Consider the following 19,991-nt stretch of genomic DNA (forward strand, 5'->3'; position numbering starts at 1 on the left):
TTTAGAGGGGTTGGTCAGGAGAGAGAGAGAGAGAGAGAGAGAGAAAGAGCAAGATAAAGTGAGTCAGAGATTTTATTCATATATAATTTAGATTTTTAAGCATTTGAACCTTTGTGTTACATACAACAGTCCAAAAATCACTTTACAGTTGCTTCTGTAAAACTGGACTGTGAAAACACTAAGATCACTAAAATTAAAGTGAAAACTGCAACTAACAAATGTGTTCAATATCTATCAATCTGCTGATTACTTTGTACATTAATCCATTCACTATTCGTTGTATAAAGTGAATATAGAGAATACAGAATAATGCAAATCACATTTCATTTTGTCCTGAAGCACAAGTTGACTCCAAGTCACCTCCAACCAAAACCTTCTTTCAACGCGTGACTGCCTTCAAGTCTGAATATAGCCATAAGAATATACATTTTTTTTCATTCAAAATTTCCATTGAATGCATGGGAGGCTCAGAGGTCCTACAATAGACCATTTTCACAACAGATATTTTGACTTGTCAAGACATGGTTTACTGGGACATTTAATAGAATGGAGCCATTGTTAAAATGACTGGTCACACCTGTGCTTTTCTTGCTTCGACAAGTCGATAACTAAAAATGACAACTACAAAATGGCCATTTCATCTGCAGGGGACTGACTGTGCATGTCCCTGATCACTACTGTGACAACATCCATGCCCTCCCTGCACAGACAAAAACCAGAAACAGAGCAATTGAAAAACACTCAAGCAGCAAAACTTTTTTCTGTTTATTGTTGACTCATTTCAGACCAGTACAGGCAGAAAAAAAAGAAATCCCTCCACCTAGACTCTGATGGTGCTGTTAATATCAAACAGTGGAAGAAACTGGTCTTGCTGCCTATGTGACACCCTCGGACTGGATGATGGACTCAGATAGGTCAGGCTGTATACTGTGTCCTGCCTCGGGGCATATTGTCACCGCTCTCTCCTATGCGGCCTTTGTGACAGTCATCATCTGTGCCTCTGCAAATGAAAGAGACAGGGACGGAGGAGGACAAGGCCACTGCTGGTTATATAGGCCATTATATTTGTCAGGGTGAATGTGTGGACCGACAGCCCCCTGTCTTTAAAAACCACTTCAGGCCCAAATTACACTCTTCTCATGTGTTGCTCGAGGGTCTTGACGTTTGTTAGACTATCCATTGAGTGGGACAGTGCCTGCACAACTTCTTACTATAAAAACTGTGTATTTTCCTTATATTTTGTATGCCTTTGACTTGTTTTGGCTTTCTCTAGTCTATCCCTGGACAGTGGACCCAGCGGCAGCACTGACATGAATGGTGTCATTGTTTGAACACAGCAGCCTCTTTATTTTGAAAATTAGCCAAGAATTAAAAGAGTGGGGCTTCATGTGGCACTTCAGCTTGTGCAGACTCTGTCAAAGATACCTATCTTTTTGGCTACAGCGCTAATTCAATATCTATCTTTTCATGTCTGTTCCTTTTATAAATCATTTTATGTAGAAGCGTGCCTCTCTCTCTGTCTGTGAGAGTAGGTCAGAGGCTGCTTGCTTACACTTATGAGCTTATGTTCTCTTTATCTTTCTCAGTAATATGTTGAATCATAGATATCTTTACAAAGTCCGACATACCTCCGATCAAATTCTCTGGATATTATCCGGGCAGGGGTCAATAAGATGTCTGTAGTCTTGCCCTGTAACCTCCCAGTGAACAGACCATGAATCTCACTGTGCGCCTTAATCTTTCATTCCAAGGACAGGACACGCTGATATGATGTCCCTGCTCTACAATACTGGCCTGTTTCGCTCCCTCCTCTGCCTCGCACCCCACAGGAAATGGTCCCATTGTCCTTGGGAGAGGAAGTGGCCTGGAGCAGACCACTAGCTCACTGGATTGATGGAGACTGTGGTAAATTATTAATCATCACTTGCAAATGGAAGACACGTAGACACTGTAGTGTTGGCTGTCCACCTAGAAATGTTTTGGAACAATGGACAGTAGAGCTGCAGCTGACCACCTGCACCACGTAAGAGATCCTCACACTGAGTAAAGCCATGTGTTTGTGTGGCTGCAGCATTACAACAGAAAAGAACATCTTGTTTTAATTTGACCAGATTGTCCAAATGTCTGCAGGATTTTCCAAACCCACAGCAGAGCTGAGTTTGACCCTTCATTTTTGACCTTTGAAAAAAAGCAGTTGACGCTCCACTCAAAGTTCACTTACTCATTACCTCTAGAGCTTTTGGCCTACTGACACTCTGTCTTCATAGAGTTGTCACTTCTCTTTCACTTCTTGGAAGTGTAGATGTACAGATTTCACATCATTTTGAGCACTTCTAACACTTCTCCATGTTGGCTTAGAAGCTGAGCTTGGAAACAACATTCAATGTCCACTTACTTGCTTGTCTTGGAGCTTTCAACTGGAACTGGAAGAGGCAACATTGTTTTGTCAAACGCAGAAAAGCATTAATTCACTTCAGTTCAATTCAATAGGCTTTACTGGCATTAGATTTTATATGAGTCGCCGAAGCACAGTTAGAATTATGAAAAAATAAGTAAGGAAATGTCCTAACAATATTGGGTAATATAATAAAATAGATAATGAAATAGGTAAATGAAACAATGAAACATGCATACACATGTAGACGTATACATTACATTTATCACATAAAAAGGCTATCCTATTTCATTATGCATGTGCATATACATATACAGTATATGCACATGCATACAATAATAACAACAATGACACAGTTTCTAAGTGGTGGTGTTAAGAAGAAATGTTGTAGTAAGGAAGTATTTTTTTCTACTGTTGGGTTTGTTGTGACAGGAAGTGACATATTTAGCAGCCAGCACTGCACATTCTTTCTTTTGTCTATAAAATGAGTGGTGATCTTTTATTTTTTTCAAATGTGGGGATGAATTCTTACTTTCTTTCTGTGTAATTATGACAAGTTCAACTCATTATTGCCTTATATAGGCCATTTAACTCTATAAGACAAATCTACCAGTTTTGATTGTAGATAAGTATTTGTGTATCTAAAATGAGATCTTTTATTAACTTAATAAAGATGTCAATAAAAGTTTACACATAATTGAGCAAGAATTCTTTGAACCAGATGTTAATGACGACTACAATCAGTTTTACAATTTTGCCACTAGAGGTAGACAGAGACTCACACAATCAGTTAACACTGAACATGAAGTAGTGGAGGCATTCTGTAAGGGTCAGATCAGATGTGTGTAAGTTTGAGAGTGTGTAGTATGTCTGTGCACATTCTCAGGCGGGCTTGGTGGTTGGCTCTCAGGGTTAAAATAGCTCAGCATTTGGTCCAGTCACATGTGGGTGTCCTTGCTAATTTGAGAAGATTCAGATAAAGTAAGAGAGGCAGCTGAAAATAACTACAGATGTTCTTATAATGGCACACATAACAATCAGACATGTAAAACTTGTAAAGGTCATTGTTCCTAATGGAAGGGGGTCTGATTGAGAAAGTACATCATCAACACTTCTATCTATTACATGCATTGTGCCTGCTCAAATATAGCAAGTATTTGTTAATTTAATAGTAGTCATGGCTTTCATGTATACATCTAATAAAGGTGTTTATGTATTTCTCCAGCAGTTAGCGCTGCTACTGAGAGTTTGTCACCTGTCACACACTGAGTCAGATAGGAAAACCAAAAATATCAACAGGGTGTGATGTGATTTCTCTGGCTTAAAATACTTTGCATGTGACCAGTTGCTACTATAGAGCCTCTTAATACCCATGACTCCATCACCCTTCCCTATAGCCTATACAACATACAGTATAATAACACTGTATATTATTTGGCAGTTTACAGTGATTACTGTAGTCATTAATTCTGAATTGAGTGTGCAATAGACAGATAGTCCTGGAGGTTTAGCTTTGTCTAAAATGGTTTAGTTTTTCCAAAATCTACTGCTATGGGTTAGAAAAGGGGCATTTTCGTTGAAGGACTACATATCCCATGATGCCTCGCTTTCAAGATGACCAAATGGAACACGGAGCAGACCAGCCGTTGTGACAGCTGAGAGACCCAGGAGTTCGCTGAGGTAAACTTCAGCGCCGACTACGACCTTGAATAGACAAGAAGGAAATAAATATGTAAGTTTGACCTGCTTCCCTTTCATTAACTCTTAATGTCGTGTCTTTCACAGTTCTGTACCGGACCTGTCGCTTTGTTTCTTTCTTGAACTGTCCAAACTTGGGGAGGGTAAATTTCCATAACGCTGCAGGGTGGGATACTGCCTCCGGGAAGTGTTGATGTTACGGTTCAAGTCGTCCTGTTATAACATCTTTTACACATTTAACTTTTGACTGACATTTAACATTTGATCATAACTTTACTGAAACTTTGCTCAGACGTGAACGAATCAGTTGTAGTAATTAAAAATGTGCTGTTTAGGCTATATTTGTTGCTAGCTAAGTTATAGCTTCTGGTTTTGTAAATGATGTTATCTATCACAGTGTTAGCTCCCTGGCATTATTGCCGATAACATTGAATTAAAGTAAAATTAGGAAGCCATGTTTAATTCTCAGCACTTGACATTACATGATGTATACACAATTTGCGACACTTTGCAGTCAAATGTTCAACACAGTCACTTATTTACCATTAGCTTAGAAGAGTAAAGACGTCGCCTGAGCCTCCACCTCTGTCAAAACACTGACTCCAGTACTTTAAAGAAGTCATCCTCTCCTTGTCAGTAGTGCAGGTGCTGGACTTGATTTAACAGAAGCTTTTAAGCTGTACTGAGACAGCAGAGACTAACAGGAGGTGCAGCCTCTGTGTACACATAAACCGGTGGGAGATGAATGGCACCTTTGTGTGTGTGAACCACACATTATTCACTGTGTATTCAACACAGAGATTTAACCCGGGGGACTGGCTTCATGTCTGACCCAAATACAATCTAAAATGAGGTCTAGGTATTATATACTGTATGAAGCAAGACAAACATAATCACACTTCATGTAATACAGCCAAGGTGAAAGAATAATCAACCAGTCTCAACCTGTCTTCCTCTCTTCTAGAGTTCATGTTTCACTTACAATAGAAACATTCACAGAACATGATTAACAACAAAATGCATTAAAACATTTTTAAAGTGCACTATTATTGACCAGACTGTGTATTGAACTGTAAATGTGCTCTCTGTAGCTCAGAGTTGTGAAAACTGTCAAGTCCTGTGAGTTGGCATCATGCTTGATCCGATCCATACTATGGTTGAAGCAGTATGAGATTTTCATGGTAGGACTATCATCTCAGAAAATGTCATGGTTTCACATTATCAGGGTGTACGGTCTCACATTTTCTTCCCAATTACAATGACTTAAAAGAATGAAAACAGAAAGGGTTTTTTGGTTGAATACTTTATTATAAGTTTCACAAATGATTGTTCCCTGAAACTTGATGTGAACTTAGTGTTAAGAAGTTAAATATAGAATTTATATGTTTTAATAACATTAATATGTTAAAATTCAATACCATAGATAACCATGAATTTTCATTATACAGTATCTTGAAACCAATAAATCACTTCAACCCTAATACATACTTTTTAAAAAGCTATTCTTTGATCAAACAGTTTATGATTTTATATCTGAATTTTACCAATACTACATGTAGATGTGTTTGAATTTTTTATTTTTTTATTTAAAAAAATGTTTAGTTGTTGTCCATTGCAAGGTATCAAACAAGTTTCATTATTGTACTGGCACCAAAATTGCAGATATCATGTGGCCAGTAGTATTGTTTCAATTAGCACATTGTTATGAATAAACAACAGCAATTCAGTCACAGTTGGTTTGAGTGTTTCAGTTTTTTAGGGCACAATCTTACAATTCTTTCTCAATCATTTTGCTTTTCTGTTTTTTAGGCATTTGAAAGTAAAACTATTTTAACAGATGATAACTTTAAATCGTATCCACATGTCATGTCAATGTGTTTGTTGAGTGTAGAAGTTGTTCCTTTTAAAGAACAGGATCAGCTCAAAGAGTTCAGCATAGTTTGGGCATTTAAGCTTGATACTTTTTTGGAAAGCATCTTGTGTGATGTCATGAATATTTGAGCTATTTCCTATGATATCATGACTATCTGGTTACATGTTGGATAACAGAGGGGGTGGTAAGTCTTGGGGCTAATTTAGAACAAGTGGACGATCTATAAGAAACTACAATGCCCTTTTTTGGTAGACATGGAGTCCTTGAATAAGACTCCCTGAAACTGCCACATAAACATGCAGAACTTTCTCTACATCAGTGTGATAGTTATGTTGCTTATAGCATATGTGAAGACAGCCAGCATTAAGTTAAGCCAGCTTTAACAAAAAGGGATGACCTCTGTGAGCTGCATGCTAAAATAGTTACTGTACACACCATTGCTGCTGTTCTATAAATTAATGTCTGTGTTTTTATTTCTCCACCAGGATGTAGTCTAAACTCACCATTAAGACACTGTAAATCTATCTCAAGTGTTAACGTGCAAGATAAAGTAAGTTAAAAAATAATTTAGACACTTAGAGGAATCTTAATTGTTCTAGTAAAGTATGAAAGTAAGTATAAAAGAAACATCCATAAATGCATAAAGGGGATACAACATTCACAAGCTTGATTTATCAAATGTGGCCTTGTAGTTGTATTGTTTTCCCACTTTGAGATAGCTTGTAATTGATGCCTGACTGATTGCTATCTGTAAATCAGTGACCAGTAGTGCTGGGAAACAGACTTGGCGTTGTCGCTGTGATAAAGGCTGAACTATAGTCGTACATTTAATTTGAATAATACAGTAGAAACCAGAGCCTGGAGCTTTGCAGTGTTTATCGGATGCAAATGACCGTGTCCATGAGGACGAGGGAACTCTGAACTGATGCTGTAGTTCAACAACCTGGACAATTGTAGGCCCGGACACCTTCTTCTCTGAAGTTGCTTCTGTCTGTCCATTATGTCTCAGACACACACAGCACGCCTTTTCTCTGAACGTCCCTCCTCCTCCTCCTCCTCCTCTTTCATTCCCCCTTCAGCCCCACCTCCGCCCGCTTCACCGTTGCTTTCTCTCTCTCTTTCTGACAGGACACACTCAGGACAGGACAGAAGCCGGCCGGTAAAGCAGCACTAGCGGCAGAGAGCATTTAATTTAATGGACCCAAATTAAAGGAGTTGGTGACCTGCCTACACAAACCATCGCATGCTAAGATAACTGCTGCAGCAGCACAGTAAGTCTCTTTCAGTTTTTTAGGATTAATTCTCGGGTTTGCTGGCTTGTCCAGTGTTATTAGCATTTAGCATGCTGTCTCTGTTTGTTGCTGTACTCATTCTGTGTTGATTAGCCTTGATTCAGCACAGAAGCCTTTATATGTACCATGTCGACATGACTGAACTAAATACGTTTTCTTTGCCAAACTGTGTCAGATTGTGCGATGTTGATCATTTTGTTGAATCAGTCACAGAAATGTTTTAATTCAGCCTCAGGCTTGTCTCTCTGTAGTTTTGAATCAACACTGCGGATTAGACGTCCCGAGGCTATTTCATTTTCTTTGTTTCTGAAATGTCAGATGTTACAAACTGTGGTAGAGTTTGCCTTTTTATTGTCTTTGTGTTTTGTTTTGTGTTCACCTCAGAAATTAATTCAAACAGTTATATGATGGGACATAATACACTGGCAGTCATGGCTGAACTTGTTGATCTCATGCTGTAACTGTCATTACTGTCAATCGCTGACTTTAGAGTTTGTACCCTGAAATAGTTTTTTGCCTTTTCTGCTAGTTTACCAGATCAATCATGTGGCTAATGGGTTTAGAACAATGAACAAATAAAGAAACACATATGGTATGATATGTCCCCAGGTTAAATACATATTTTAAATACTTAATAAATAATTTGTTTCCCTCCCTAAAAGGTTTTTTTAAGTTGAGAATGTCTCCAAAGTGTAGAAATATTGTCTGTCATTTCAGTGTCTCAAAGATACCTAGTGGTGTATAGTAACCTGCAAAACATCTGAGCTACAGTTTAATCTGGCATTACTTGAGGTAGTTAATATTATGTTTTCTCAGACCTCAGTTACATATTTAACTCTTGGTTGTGGAAATGCTTGCAGCTGACGTTGGATACATGTTTTTCGCTTAAAGATTAAAAAGACAAGCTGATGTGAGGACAGCAAAATGTATTTTAAGATAGACAAATAGATTGAGCTGGATTCAAAAGAGGGCTCTAGATCGCCTAAAGTCTCCTGCCCTCGGTCTGAAATAATCTGTTGTTTTAGCAACATAATAACACGTAAATGTAAATCCTGCCTGTTCTCAGACTGATGGGAATTTGCTGAATGGAGTTATTATTTAAACCTTGCTTCTTGATCTATCAGTTTCATGACTGTTTTAAAGTGGTCAGTTAGTCAGCAGGCTGACTCCTTGTTGTTCACTAGCCTCATCTTGAACTCTGAATCATAATCTCAAAGCCCAGATCTCAAAGATCTACAGGGTGACTAACTTGTAATATGGGTCTGATGTTTTGAACCAAAGTTGTGCGTGTCCCTTACATGTTCCTCCTGGAGCAGATTTAAAGGACCACATGTTGAGTGAACAGAGTAGATTGCCCTTTAGAGTGACTAATTGGTATTTGGGTTTTTTGTGACCACTTTCTTTTGACATGGAGTTGCTGTCCAGATATAGCTCCCCCAGTTGTCAGGGTGACATTCTTACTCACGTTAAGGTCCTCTGTACACCAACCTGTTGTTTGTTTCCCATGCACTTTTTCTCCTGTTTGTCTATTCTATCTTTATATATAATACTCTCTAGCTGTTATGTTGTCTTTCTCATTTGTTCTCCTTTCACTCACTTGAACTCCATATCTTTCCTAGTGCTGCAATTACTTGATTTATCACATACTGTATAAATTCAATAGTTGATTAATTGTTTGTCAAACATAAAAATGCCAAACATGTATTGGTTCCAGCTTCTCAATCACAAGGCTTTAACTAAGGTGAATATCTTTGCGTTTTACACTGCTGGTTGGACAAAAGAAGCAATTTGGAGACCTCACCTTGGGCTCTGAGAAATTTTAATTTGCATTTTTCACAGTTTTCTATGATCCTGTAAACAAGATGATTAATCGTTAAATGTAAACACATGATTGACAGGTTAATTAGTGTTTAAAATAATCATTGGTTGCAGCCCTTCTCTTTCCTTCCATTCTCCATGTTTTCATTTAATCTCTTTAACGTGGCAAACATAAATATTTGTTTTGTGTCATGCATCATATCCTGCCTTTTTTCATGGAGTAGGCTTTGTGTTTGCATTGTGCTGACACAAGCCTGATATTCAGAAAAGATGTTATTAATAGTTGGACAGATATCAGCACAGATATTATTTTACAACATATCTGTGTTTTATGAAAGTGATCCATGACCTTGTGGTGAGCTGACACCAGATGCTGCATATTGGTTTTTAAAATCCTTGTCCAACTCCCATTTCCCAGCTGTTACTTGAATCAACTTTATGATTGATATCTCAGAATGACTAATAAAACTTCCTTTTACGGAAACCTACTGTTAACGGTTAATGGTTAACCAAAATGTCGTCCTAATTCAACACTGCAAAGGAGTCTCGTGCTTTAGAACGACTGTCGCTGACAATAATGTGATCATGATGTCATTCATGGGATTATAAGGGTCAGTGTGACTAGACACCGGGTTCACAGCAGGGCAGATTTTTGTGGCTGTGTGCAGCTGCTTATCAAGAACACTGAAAATTAAATACTAGAGCTTTAAGAATTTAGAATTTAAGAATTGAATTAATAATTTGGCTGATATGAATTTTCTATATAACCCACTGCATAGCAGGGCTCAACAATAACGACTGCCTGTTACGGCAAGTAAAATGCCATGTTGGGCTACTAAATCTAGCAACTCACTGAGTCTTTTTTTCCGGAGCTGATGATTGAAATAATAGTAGAGTGAGCCATCTCCCTTCCTCTGAATCTTTGTTGAGAGTTGCACATGCCAAATTCTGATCAGGCATTTGTGAGAAAATGGTGGTGGGAAAAGATGTTTATGAGCTGAAGTGCAAGCAAACATTTCGATAATCGTGAAAACAGAAGTTAACATTTGTAATATGCAAGAATGTTTGTTGCCTCGCATCTACAGTATGACACACTGTGCCATTGTTTAAATGAAACATAAAAACAATTTGTATAAGCAAGTAAAATTGACTTTGGGAAAGTAGTGCAAGTGTGTTGGAAAACTGCTTGAACCCTGCATAAATAAACATATATTTTTTATAGTTAAAAAACAAACTTGTCATTACTCTCAGGTGGACAAACTAAAACGGTGAAGCTGTTTGGAAATATATCTTTGACATTTCTGTACTTCAGTTTCTTGGTATTTACCATACTAAATATCTGCAGTGAGCAAATGTTATCGGTCAGGCTCCAGTTATCACTAAATCTTACTGGACTTATTGAAAACCAGGGCAAGGTTTTAAAGGGATTCAGGGATTCAGAGGGATTCATGATACAACATTATTATTGTCAGAATAGTATGTGTGATGACCACTGCTAAAACATAACAATATTTTATTGTCATCTAACTTTTGCATTCCAGTATTTACCCTATGTCATTTTTTAATTTTAACCACACTAATGATTTTTATTTTTGATTAAAAACGAATAAATGATCAGTGTGATTATTCAGTCTTCTGTCAATGGCACAGATATTGTAACCTAAGCAGCAGAATGTGACATTGGTTGGTGACTTATAAAACATCATAGTGCAGTTTGATTGGTCCATAATTGTCTTGTGATGCAGAGTGTGCGTGTGTGCAAGCCGGTTGCTGCTGTTGTGAATTGTTTGTCGAGTAAACGCTGTGCTCAGATCGTGAACTAATGCACGTCCGCTTATCTTTGGTTTGGTCATCTTATCCTCTGACCTGATTAGGTTACCTGAATATTCCCTCCAGCCTGAAGTTTGGATTTTGGCTTTTTCTCACAGAGATGTTTTAGTAGTTTTTTTATGAACTTGACCAATTAGGTTTTCAGTTTGAGTTTGGATTTTGAGTTTTCTTGTGCTGACTTTTTAATCTCAAAAGTAGGTTATGCTAAACGGAGCAGTAGAGCAGACTAGAAAAATTTGTATTTCCTACGAAAATACAGTGTGAATGCTGAAAGCTGAAGTGATTTTGGAAATCTGCTGAATGTGCTGGAAAACACTTGCCTAATGCATAAAAAATGCATAAAACTATGAGAATGAATGGTCAAGAATTTGCAGAAAAAGCAGAATTTTTCAAAGCTGAAAAGGCAGAAAAGGTGAAAAGGAATAGGCCGAATGGGTTGGAAAAGCTGAAGATTTTGAAAGTTGAACAGTTTCTAAGGTGAATATTTTGATAGTTGAACAGTTTCTCTAGCTGAACATCAAGCTGAATATTTGAAAAGGTTGAAAAACTGAAAAGGTTGAAAAGTTGAAAAAGGTGAAAAGCTGAAATGGTTGAAGAGCTGAAAAGGTTGAAAAGCTGAAAAGTAATAGGTTGAAAGAGCTTAAAAAGCTGAATATTTTAAAAGCTGAACAGTTTCTCTAGCTGAACATAAAATTGAATATTTTAAAAGTTGAACAGTTTCTCTAGCTGAACATAAAGCTGAATAGTTTGATATTTTAACAGTTTCTCTAGCTGGACATGAAACTGAACATTATGATAGTTGAACGGTTTCTATAGCTGAACATAAAGCTGAATATTTGAAGAAGCTGAAAAGGTTGAAAAGCTGAAAGTAATAGGCTGAAAGAGCTTAAAAAGCTGAACAGTTTGATAGTTGAACGGTTTCTATAGCTGAACATAAAGCTGAATATTTGAAAAAGCTGAAGAGGTTGAAATGAACAGTTTGACAGCCAAACAGTTTCTGTAGCAGCACATATGCTGGAGCAGTAGCAGAACCAAAGTTGAAAATGTCCCCATAAGAATGAATGGGAAAACACCTCCCAAACAGCTGCAGGTTTAGAAAAAAGTGTAATGGTTATGGCCAAAATATGTATACAGTGAGTAACAGGAGACATTGCTGAACCCTGTGATGTGTTTTTTATTTCTGTAGAGTGAAAAATGAGGGCACAAGAGCGAGAGACAAAACCGGTACCATCTGCTCCACTCCAGAGATTTAGGCTCAAAGTTAACACTGCGGCTTATGGGGGAGTTGCTGGAGTTCTTGTCACTCGAGGGCTTCTACAGTCAAAAGTTTAAGTCCTACATCTGAAATAAGACCATCATCTGAAAGCCAACAAGATTTCCCACATTTCTATGTATATATTGTCTATGTGAAGTAAAAGATGTGGGACCCAAATCAAGCTGAAGAGAGTTTTTTCTAAAGTTTTTGCAGCTGCTCTCCACTCTAGCGATGATGTCACCCACTCTAGCTCACGCAATACACACCCATTATAAACCCAGAAGACGAGCTAAAAGTCCTTCAAACTAAAACTGTAATAATTTCAAAACCGTAAAAGATTTTAAAATTTTGAAAAACAAATTCAATAGTTCAAGGTCTTGTGACTATTTTAAAGTTGGAATGGTGTCTCTAGCTCAAAGTATGAGAGAGCAGAAGAGGTTGAAAGTGGATGAGTTTTGAAGAGGATTTGAAGATTTTCCCATTTGCTTCCATATTAAATTTTTTTTTGAAAAAGCTGAATATTTGAAAAAGTTGAAAAGCTAAAAAGCTGAAAATAAGAAGGCTGAAAGAGCATAAAAAGCTGAACATTTTGATAGTTGAACGGTTTCTATAGCTGAACGTATGCTGAAGTAGTAGCAGAATGAAATTTGAAAAAATCCCCATAAGGATAAATGGGAAAAAATTTTGGTTTTAGTTTTGAAAAAGCTGAATATTTGAAAAAGTTGAAAAGCTAAAAAGCTGAAAATAGGAAGGCTGAAAGAGCATAAATAGCTGAACATTTTGATAGTTGAACGGTTTCTATAGCTGAACGTATGCTGAAGATGTAGCAGAATGAAATTTGAGAAATTCCCCATAAGGATGAATGGGAAAAATTTGGCAGAAAAAGCTGAATATTTCCAAAAGTATGAAAGATAGAAAAATGAAAAATAGAGGCAGTAATGTCCTTAACGAGCTGAACATTTTGATGGTTGAATGGTTTCTGTAGCTCAAAATTTGAAAGAGTAGAAGAGAGCTGAAAAACGTACGGAAGCTGGAATAATAATAATAATAATAACTTTAATAAATTCCGGAAGAACAATAGTGTGAATGCTTTGGAGCATTCACACTAAATATCTCAAAGCATTTCTGTAATGCAGAGCCTCTTAGGCCAGCCTGTAAAACTCTCGAATGGCATTTAATCATTAAATTGCTGCAATTATCCAGAGCATGTGTGCATTATTCTCTAGTGTCCTGAAAGCCTACAGCAATAATGTAGTGCATGCCGGAGTTAAGTGACGTTTTTTGCACTTCAAGGATTTTAAGCACTTAAAGCTAAGGCCCTATTACTGTTATCTTACAAATGTTCTTGTAGATTTTTTGAAGAAGTAAAAACAGCTTCAATGGCAGTCTAATTTTTCTATTTCATACTGTTAACTTTCCTGTTATATTACTAACACTGGATAACTTAAGTAGACTGCCCTGTAAGTTATAAATACAAGCTTTTACCGCCTGTTCTTGTAGGCAGAGATGAGACCACCCTGAGATTGTGACAAGTAAGAACCAAGGGCATGCTGACTGCCCAATATTTATTCAATTAGGCTAATGATACATTCATTACAATTAGCTGCTTTTACAGATTAGTTTTATCTTTTTGGACTAAAGCCACAGTTCTTCTGAAAAAACTACTTCTCCTTGTTTACAAACCTTTTTAAGGAGAGTTAAAATGTGGGCCATGTATTTAATAAGCATTTGCAAAACATATCTTGGAGTCATGTGATCTGAGTTCCACTGCGTTCATTTTAAAGTTTAAGATATGCTGTTGTAGTCCACATTTTTTTATGTTTAAGATGGCTAAAACTACTACAACAACCCAATCACATTTGATAATTAGAGACATTTTTCTGCGTGAATTAACTACTGACAGTTTTTCCAAAATGCAGAAGTTTTTTGATAAAGGTAAAATGTGCGATGACACAGCATTATAATGGACTGCACTGCTGCAGAAATGCCCTGGCCTCCAAATCTTGTTCTCCAGATGTAAGAGAACATGAAAGAAGAAAGAAAAATGTGATACAAGAATGATCATTCTGTAATATCTATCAAAATAATCACAATATCTTTTTAGAGCCTGACCAATGTATTGGTTGGCTGTTATTACTGGCCAATATTGGCCTATCACAGATATATCTCTATCGCTCTGTCTGATATGAAACTTAAAAAAATGTGCGTATATCCATCAAAGTTTTTACTCCCTAATGTCAACATCTGCATTGGCCCAAAAAACATTGCAGTCTCTGATGTTTTCAATTTTTTAGTTTGTAAAATGTCAAAGAAATGGGAAAAGTGCAGTTTCCAAGAGCCCAAAGTGACGTCTTCAAATTGCTCTTTTTTCTCCAACCAACAGTCCGAAATCCAAAGACACAGAAAAGCAACACATCTTTACATTTAAGCTAGAACCGGGAAATGTTTGACATATTTGCTTGAGAAATGACGAAAATGATTAATCGATTATCAAAATAGTTGGCAATTAATCTTTTTTAAATCAACCCATTGATTAAAGCAAGGCAAGGCAAGTTTATTTGTATAGCACCATTCAGACACAAGGCAACTCAAAGTGTTTTACAGACTCAAAGTGATTTGCTTAATTAATGGACTAATTGTTGCAGCACTAGTTCAGAGATGTAGATCCCTTCAGCTTTAGAGAAGAGGTCAAAAGAAACAACTGTTTTGGATAGCTTGCAAAGTGAATTAGTACCCATGTCTCAAATGCACCCCTCCTTCAACCCTTTAGTGCGTCCTCTCTCCTCCCCCCGTCTCTCTTTCACCCCTGTGTGCCTCTGCTCACGTACACACCCTCCTTGAAGAGCATTGTTTGCACAGAGTACCAACGTAGAGCTTTTCAAACACCCTTTACCTCTGTTGAGTTCAGCTCAGGTCCAAGGACAAAGGCAGGATTTCAGTTCAGATATGACGTCAAGACAGTAGCATGCCTTACTTATTGAAGTTCATGTGATTCATTTTGTTATGATTTTGTTGGATTAAAGTCATATTGGTTGTGGTTATGGTATACTTCCAAAAACTACTGATGGCATTTTAAGTCTGTTTTGGCCAGTTATTCTGTTGCTGTTTCTCATCGTGGCTGGTGCACTAATCTTCTCTGCAGCTCCATTATGTTCTGTACAAATGATGATCAAGCTGATTACTCAGCTGACAGTTTTTTTTTTCCCCTCTGGCTTCCTGCCTAGCACAGTAAAAAGATGAGAATACAAAGGAGGGAGAGAGGGCTAATAACCATGTCCCCCAGTGTCACCCCTAAGTGGCTGACAGGGTCTCGCTTGGCTGCATGGTTAACAAACCAACAGTGTGTTTCACTCAATGCTAAATTGGAACTGACAGAGTGTTAATGTGAAAAGCTTGGACATGCCTAGTTTTTTTTCCTCTCCATGAGTACACAGCTTTAATTGTGTGTGTGTGTGTGTGTGTGTGTGTGTGTGTGTGTGTGTGTGTGTGTGTGTGAAATAAAGATATTATCATACCCACAAAATTAGTCTATGTATGTGGGAACCTTTATGCAAAACACACACAGATTACTAACAGAAATGGTCGGCCTGACGGGGGTGAATATAAAAGCTGAAGTGCATGCAGGTGCTGTGACTCCTCTGACATCTATGAGAGAGAGAGGATTGACGTGGAAGTGTTGGCAATGGACCAACACACTCAGCTGATTGGATGGAGTGTGCAGTGAAGAGCAGAGGAGACCAACGAGTATAAAGGGGGGGGAAAAAGGGCTTCTGGTGGTTATAGTGATACTGGTGCTGGGGGTTTGTTCATTCATGTGTAATCAGGTGGGTGTATTATGATGTGTGCCAACGATGTTCTCGTCTGTACTAGTACTCACCATGATAGGCGAGTGGCTGTTACTTTAATTGGGCCTAACCCTTTGCCCTCTGGCCAGCATGGTTTATTGACTGCAATAACTGAGCCGAGGTATCAGGTGTCCTTTGTTACCAGTCTGGGCAAAGCGTGAAGCCTTCGTGTGACTTGAATTTATGAGAATAGCGTTTATGTGACACTAATACTCAGCTTTTTGAACAGTGTGAGAACACTTTAATATTTTCATTTAGGGCTGCACAATTACCTGAAATATTATTAAAAAATGCAATACAGCCAAGTGCATTATCCAAATCACAGAGGCTGCAATGTTTTGATAAAGGTGAAATGTGCGACAAACATCATTATAATGATGTTCTGCTCTAGTGCTGCGGAGATGCCCTGGCCAACAAGTCTAGTTCACCAGGTTTAGGAAAACATTTTTTTTTTTTTTGGTACAAACTCCTCATTCATGTTCACGTGCTGACCCATACTCTACTAGTAGTGATTACTACATTATTACATGAGTACTCATGGGTTGGACGACAGCCATTTTGAACTTGGCCTTCATTTTGATCTCAACTACACACCTGCAAAGATTCTGAACTGCATCATGTATGGTTGTGGCGCCATCGCAGAGTTGACAAAAAAAAAAAAAATTACCAGCTGACGCTGTCACAGCTGGTTAAAGAAATCTTTACCCTGTGTATTTTGACTTAAAGAGGTCATGTTATGCTTTTGGGGGTTTTGCCTTTTATTGTGTTATGTTGCATTTTTGTGCATGTAAAAGGTCTGCAAAGTGAATAAGCCTAAAACTCAACGCCAAAGGGACCCGCCCTACTCTGCCTCTGATTGGCTACATCCTCCCTGTTAAGTAACCTGCATGTGCAACTCTCACCAAAGATTGAACGGAGGCGAGATGTTGCACTAAAAATTAAAGTTCGTAAAAAGCATGGTAATATGGTGCTGTGCTTGCAGACACTATATAAATGTGAATTAAATCTGTTTGTAAGTTTCCGTTATCTTTTAACAACAAAAGTTTTATTGGCTGGTTTATTAGGTACACCCAGAGAAATAAATCCTGCAATAAATGCTCTTTTTATAAAGGTTATAATGTTCAGTTTTTGTTCAGACTGTTTTAAAGGAATTGTTGATTCAACTGTATGATTGCTTTGGAGGATGTAGTTCGTTGTGCTTTTAACTGTATTGCATTTTACAGGGACATGTTTCTGTTATGTCAGCTACCCTTTTTGATATGAATATGGTTTGTCAGACTGCATTTGTTTTAGCTAGGTGTACCTCATGAGCTTGTAAGTGATTGTTCAAATACAAAGAATGTAAATCTTACAAAATATATGGTTTTCCATATGTGTATGTTATTAGGCAATATTTAAAAAAGGTGGCATACTGTAACGGGCACATACTGTATGGTGCATAATGCCAGAGACAACACTGAATTAGTCACAAATGGTACTGAATGGAATAAGACACTTTTCCCCACTGTAGCTGCTGACGTTAATGTGTCTGTATGTAATTCATATAGCATGTACCGCCTCATGCTGTGTGTGTATGGTCAAAGCGCTGTTACAGTTATGCTGAGGAACCTGATCTGTGTGTAGCTTCAGGCAGTGGTAACTCTATCTTTGTGACCCTGAGACCCAGTCAGGAGGCCAGGCCCTGCTTTGTTCATAGTGAAAGGTCCTTTGATCAAATAAAAGGTCGGATGCTGGGACAGTTCAGATCTTGTGAAAAATAAATGCACCTCAATTACCTACTGTACATGTTGGATGTATTAGAAACTGTTTCCTCGATTAAAAGTGTTCTTGGGCTTGTTTATTTTTCTGTAGTTGGTTTTGAATCAATGTGAGGGATTTGTTTTGTGAAAAGAAATCATTGTGTGATTGGAGTTGCTGTTTTTATAGTAATTATGACATTTTCTTCAATACTTACTTTTTTAATCACAGATGTTTGTTTGTTAATTTTGCTGCAAAATGTGATGTATTGACACCATTCTTCACACCATCCTTTTTTTTTTTTTTTTTTCTGTAGTCATTACCTTCTCAACCAATCCGAGCCTGATGCCCTGGAAGCCTACGGTGTCTCCCTGAGCCACCAGGGGGCCTCAGTCCCACAGTGGGACACCCAGCTCTGAGTTTACCTTCACCCTGAACCCTCCAGCAGGAGTCAAGCTGTCTGACCCTACCTCCTCACCCTCCTCTTCTTCTACTCCTGCTCCTCGTTCTCCTCCCTCCTGGCCCCCACAGACCCACCTGGCCTCCCAGTCAGCCTTCTCCCTCAATGAGGGGCGGGGGGAGGCGTCAGGGGCCTTGGATGTGGCCCCGCAGCCTCTTCATCTTGCTTCACCTGGGAACCTCAGGGACCTGGGACAACAACACGGCCACGATGTGTCAACTTTAACAGGTAAGACACAAAGAAAACTTCACCAATGAGCAGCAATGGTTAATTCAAAATTGAACAGTGTAGTGAGTAAAAGAACAGTGTAGGTTCATTGATTTATCAGTAGAGGGCAGTGTGCTGTTGGAGGAGACATGTTAGTCTGGTTGTGGTTGTTAAAGTGCTGCTTCATTTCTCTTTCTTTGTTTGTCATTCCTCTTACATAAAACCATACACCCATTAATACAAACACACAAATGCTCACATGATGGTGCCACTCTCCCACACTCAGACCTTTGTTCAGACCTGCCAGAGTTGGAGATAGTGAGCCTCCTATCAGAGGGTCAGCCCAACTACACCCTGCGAGCAGACAGTGTGTTTGGATACAACAATGACGACTGGCTGCACACCCCTCTGCTGCCACCAGAGGTCGTTCTGGGACTCACACACGAGCAGATTGAAGAGACACTCAAGTACTTCTGTGAGTACTGTTTTATTTACACTGAGCGTGCAGCATAGTGTGTAGTGATGGGATTACCACTGTAAGGCTCTGGGGCTTTATTAACGGCACAATGTTTTAAATGTTTTGGGACTATGTGACCTGTGTGTTGTGTTTAAGTCTGGTCAAAAGTACCATTTAATAATTCATCCTCATTTTTGGAACATATGCTTGCAATGTTGTCATACATACTTTGTTTTCTTTTGTCTTTTTAGCTGCCTTCATACTGGGCTTCATGTTCAAAGATGTTTTAAAGCTTGGCAGAAATCCCAGTTGGTTAATTTTCTGGATGAATACAGAATGTAACTCCTTTGTTACACCCAATAGATTTTAATAATAATAATTAGTAGAATCTGTTGGGTGTAACAATGTGGACGCTGTTTTCACAGGGAAGGAAATATGAGCCTGTTGGCATTGGTCCATCAGTTCACCATTGTTATTGCCTTGGTTTTATAAGATCAACCATTGCACAAGTGTTATTTGCAAATACTAAGGTTTGTTAAAAGTTAATGTTTCACGTTTGATGGTTGACCAAATGCATTTGGCAAATAATTGAACAAATTAAGATGAATAAGAACATGGGGTGTATGGCTAGCTCAGTTGGTATCAGTTGGCATGGACAGAGGTTTTGTCCTCGCTGCAGCGGCCCAGGTTTCGAGTCTGACCTGTGGCCCTTCTCTCTCATCCCATTTCCTCTAAGCTGTCCTATAAATAAAGCCATGAAAGGGCCAAAAAAAAACATAAAAAAGAAATATAAACATAAATAAGAGGATGTACCTTCAGTACAATAAAAGTACAATAAAAAAATAAAACAGTGATCTTTGTTAATAGTGAGTTGCAGGACAGTTCTTAATTGTATCAAAGCTTGAAGACAGTGCCAAAGCTGAAAAGATTTTGAGTGTTGCTCAAGCAGATTGTTTTTAGGTTTTGAAGTGTTGTTTAGGGATAACACTCAAGCTGATGGTGTCAAATTAAATGTTAGGAAAGCATGGTGGGTATTTTTCACTATTTTCTGACATTTTATAGACTAAACAATTGATCAGTTACTCAAGATTTTAAATGACAGTTTAATGAAAGAAAAAGCAATC

At 38.1% G+C, this 19,991-nt stretch overlaps 1 long non-coding RNA gene across 1 annotated transcript; it reads left to right on the plus strand.

The window, feature by feature from the left end:
- Nucleotides 1–4,041: 4,041 nt before the first annotated feature.
- LOC311272648 lies at nucleotides 4,042–18,268 on the plus strand. The gene is made up of 3 exons (XR_014624586.1): nucleotides 4,042–4,127; nucleotides 7,095–7,237; nucleotides 18,060–18,268. It is a non-coding gene; the product is annotated as an uncharacterized lncRNA (long non-coding RNA).
- Nucleotides 18,269–19,991: the final 1,723 nt, after the last annotated feature.

The sequence above is a fragment of the Pagrus pagrus genome (assembly GCF_965226575.1).
Source record: "Pagrus pagrus genome assembly, chromosome: 2".
Taxonomy (NCBI): domain Eukaryota; kingdom Metazoa; phylum Chordata; class Actinopteri; order Spariformes; family Sparidae; genus Pagrus; species Pagrus pagrus.